The following is a 4,246-nucleotide window of genomic DNA, read 5'->3' as shown; positions in this document are numbered from 1 at the left end:
TTTTCTCTTGAAAGCTTGCCAAGTACTTGGAGTATGCTGCTTGGTAGCTATCAACATCTGCATGGCACTGCCTCTGAGAAAAAACAGCACCTCAAAACAAATCTTGGATCCTTCTCTTGCAAGTGATCTTTATGGCTTATGCCTTGTAAGACATGAGCGGTGAAGACGGGAGCGCACCCGATGCGCGATGAAGTAAGGGTGGGAGTGGCTAATAAGTCCGGGGTCGGAGCACAAAGCTAAAATTTCCAATGAACTTTTGAAAGTGCAATCTTGCTCTGTCTGCTCCTTGGTAGGACCGATATGCTTTCAGAAATGCACACGCCTAATGCTCTGATACCCCTGTCACAAGACAGGCACCACGTGCCAATAGAAAAGAACAGACTGAACAAACTTTTAGCACTTCAATAACAATTATACTGAAAGAGAGAGACGACACGCGACACGGAGTGGCGGAATTCCACCCCAGAGAGTATTGGCCCCAAACCTTGGCGCCCCTTTCGGTATTTCTTTATATTGCATCAACACAGTACAAGTCGGTACTTTAGACTCTGCACCTCTAGGAAGCATGCCAGAGAATGAGCCCTAACCTCATATTTAAAGGCTCTAGGCCCCAAAAGCAGTTTTTCATGAAAAGCCTTTTAACTCAAAAGCTCCTGGTCCAAAAGCAATGCCAAAAAGCTGCCAGCATAATTTACTGAAATCTGTACATCCTGCCATGTCATCAGCCAACCTAATTTTTGAAAATCTACCACAGCATTAGTAGCTACGCAATTTCTTTTGTGTGTGTGTGTGGGTCCTGCTTTATTTCCTTTATGTCACTTGGGGCCCCATCGGACGGGGTCCCCATAAGTTGGTAGGACTTCTTCTTCTGCTACTTGTTCTTCTTAGGGTTTAGGCCCCTCGACCGGCATCTGCAAGTTGGCTCCATTCTTTAGGCTTTGACACGTCAGCAGTTTGTGACACCCCTCCCATGTTTAACCTTGAAAAAACTGCCCGTTAATGCTTGTTAGAGCCATTCCGGCCCATTCCGACCGTGCCTTTCCGGTACCGGTTCCCCATCTGGAATGCCCAGACGTTCTGGGCCGTTCCATGTCACCAAGCTCTGCCGGAGAGAACGCGTTCCCCAGTAACACTGGTGTCGAGAGACGGGGCCGTGCCGAGGGCATCCCGGGGCCGTGCCGGGCGTGATCCGAGGCCGTGCTGGGGGTGACCCAGGATGCCCCTGGCATGGCCCCGGGGCACCCCATGGGGGCGGAGGGGGCCGTGTTGGGGGCACCCCTGAGGGCAACCCGGGGCCGTGCCAGGGGTGACCCGGGGGCGTCGCGGGGCGCCTCCGCGGGGCCGACGGGGCGGTTTGCAGGGGTTATTTGGGGCTATGTCGGGGGTGCCCCGGGGCCGTGCTGGCGGTGCCTAGGGTCATGCAGAGAGAGCATTACGGGGGTCTCGACACGGGTGACTCGGGGCCTTGAATTGAGCGTGTCACGTAGATTTTGGCAAAAAATAATAAATGGTGCAACATGAGATCGCATTACAGGCAAGGTCATCCCATCTGAGCACCATTCTAACACTTGCACTTCGAAATGAAGGGTGCAACACCAGGACTTCCCGGGAGGTCACCCATCCCAATACTGTTCTGGCCCAAGCGCACTTAACTGCCGATTTCTGATGGGATCTGGTGTATTAGCGTTGGTATGATCGCGCCACGCTTAGGAGGCATGACCTTGCGTATACGCATCTTACATGGAGGTCAAATCTAACACGAAATGTGTGAGGGAGGTAGTTCCTATGATTGCGGAGTCCGCCACTACTCACTCAAGGAGCATCATGAGGGGGGCGGGAGTACAATTTTTCCAAACCCCACGACTAAGTGCAAGAGGGGATGTATCGGGACATGGCGAACCCCACAACTAGTTGCTCTGTGATTGCAAACTCCACCGCTACTCACTCAAGGTGTGGGTACATGTGGAGGGGTGCATTTCCACTTTCAAGCGTGTGCATGGAGGAGCATCATGTGGCAGGGGGAGTATAATTTTTCTAAACCCCACGACTAAGTGCAAGAGGGGATGTAGAGGGCCCGAGGGGTATGCCAAACCCCACAACAAATTGCAAGACGGTGCGTGTCGGGACACATCCATGATGTACACGACTAAGTAAGTGAACAAGGGAACAAATCCAAAGGCGGGGGGCACGAGGGATACTTGCATTCTTTCTTACAAAGAGGTATGCCAAACCCCACGAGTAAATGCAAGACAAAACATGTGGGGGTACGACGAATCCAAAGGCCCCCGTGCAATTCAAGTTGTCTATTGGGACCATGTGTGTGTGCGCGTAGAGGGGGGGGGGGGGGAGGAGGAGAGGTCAGGGACTTGCATTAATTCAAACAAGGGTTATGTCAAACCCCACACAAGGGGAAACAGGCGGGGCATACCAAACCCCACAACAAAATGCAAAGAGGGGACAAATCCAAAGGGGTGTGCGTGCGTGAGGGAGTGCCCCCGCGCGGGCGGGGAGGGGAGGGTGTCACCCTGAACCCCACGATCGACTACAAAGAGGGGACAAATCGGTGCGGCGGCGGGTTGAATCTCAGTGGATCATAGCAGAAAGGCTACTCTGCCACTTACAATACCCGGCCACATATTTAAGTCGTCTGCAAAGGATTCATCTCCCCGATCGTCTAGAATTGCCATTCAGAGCCCCCAGGGCGGCCACTTCCACCGCCTCGGGGGAGATTCTCGACACATGCTCTCGGGGGCGCATGAGTGTCCCTACTATAAGTCGGATAACAACCGGGGAGGTAGAGAGTGCCGCGTCTAGCATGGATTCTGACTTAGAGGAGTTCATTCATAATCCTACACATGGTAGCTTCGCGCCACTGGCTTTTCAACCAAGCGCAATGACCAATTGTGTGAATCAACGGTTCCTCTCGTACTAAGTTGAATTACTATTGCGGCACAACTCATCAGTAGGGTAGAACTAACCTTTCTCACGACGGTCTAAACCCAGCTCACGTTCCCTATTGGTGGGTGAACAATCCAACACTTGGCGAATTCTGCTTCGCAATGGTAGGAAGAGCCAACATCGAAGGATCATAAAGCAACGTCGCTATGAACTCTTGGTTGCCACAAGCCAGTTATCCCTGTGGTAACTTTTCTGACACCTCTAGCTTCAGATTCTGAAAAACTAAAGGATCGATAGGCCATGCTTTGACAGTTTGTATTCGTACTAAAAATCAAAATCAAATGAGCTTTTACCCTTTTATTCCACACGAGATTTTTGTCCTGCGTTATCTTTTAACAGATGTGCCGTCCCAACCAAACTCCCCACCTGACAATGTCTTCCGCCTGGATCGGCACGCGAGCGCGCCTTAAGACCAGAAGCAGGGGCAGGGCCCCGCCTCCACCTCACGGAGTAAGTAAAATAACGTTAAAAGTAGTGGTATTTCACTTGCGCCAAAGGCTCCCACTTATTCTGCACCTCTCAAGTCATTTCACAAAGTCAGACTAGAGTCAAGCTCAACAGGGTCTTCTTTCCCCGCTGATTTTTCCAAGCCCGTTCCCTTGGCTATGGTTTCGCTAGATAGTAGATAGGGACAGAAGGAATCTCATTAATCCATTGATGCGCCTCACTAATTAGATGACGAGGCATTTGGATACCTTAAGAGAGTCATAGTTACTCCCGCCGTTCACCCACGCTTGGTTGAATTTCTTCACTTTGACATTCAGAGCACTGGGCAGAAATCACATTGCGTCAACATCCGTGGGGACCATCGCAATGCTTTGTTTTAATTAAACAGTTGGATTTCCCTTGTCCGTACCAGCTCTGAGACGGTTGTTCACCGCCTAGGGAGGGCCGCCCCGCGAGGAGCGACGTTCTACGGCCATCGCCCGGTGGGCACGCGGAGGCCCGCCCTCGCTGTTGGGGCAGCTCGGGCAGACCCTCGACAACCTCCGGTGTTAGATCGCAAACCCTAGACCCAGCCCTCAGAGCCAATCCTTTTCCCGAAGTTACGGATCCGTTTTGTCGACTTCCCTTACCTACATTGTTCTATGGACCAGAGGCTGTTCACCTTGGAGACCTGATGCGGTTATGAGTACGACCGGGTGTGATCGGCATTCGCTCCTCCAGATTTTCACGGGCCGCCGGGGGCGCACCGGACATCGCAAGACGTGCGGTGCTTTACCAGCCGCTAGACCCTATCTCCAGGTGATCCGATTTTAGGGTGGGCGGGCTGTTATAAAGAAATTCC

At 52.2% G+C, this 4,246-nt stretch overlaps 2 pseudogenes; both read right to left on the bottom strand.

Annotated features, from left to right (window-relative positions):
- Window positions 1-1,584: 1,584 nt before the first annotated feature.
- Window positions 1,585-1,703, bottom strand: LOC147417658 (5S ribosomal RNA; annotated as a pseudogene).
- An 854-nt stretch (window positions 1,704-2,557) lies between these two features.
- Window positions 2,558-4,048, bottom strand: LOC147417657 (25S ribosomal RNA; annotated as a pseudogene).
- Window positions 4,049-4,246: the final 198 nt, after the last annotated feature.

The sequence above is a fragment of the Adiantum capillus-veneris genome, chromosome 30 (assembly GCF_014529385.1).
Source record: "Adiantum capillus-veneris isolate H3 chromosome 30, ASM1452938v2, whole genome shotgun sequence".
NCBI classification, from domain to species: domain Eukaryota; kingdom Viridiplantae; phylum Streptophyta; class Polypodiopsida; order Polypodiales; family Pteridaceae; genus Adiantum; species Adiantum capillus-veneris.
Note: the sequence above shows the minus strand (reverse complement) of the source record. Positions and strands in the feature narration are given on the sequence as shown.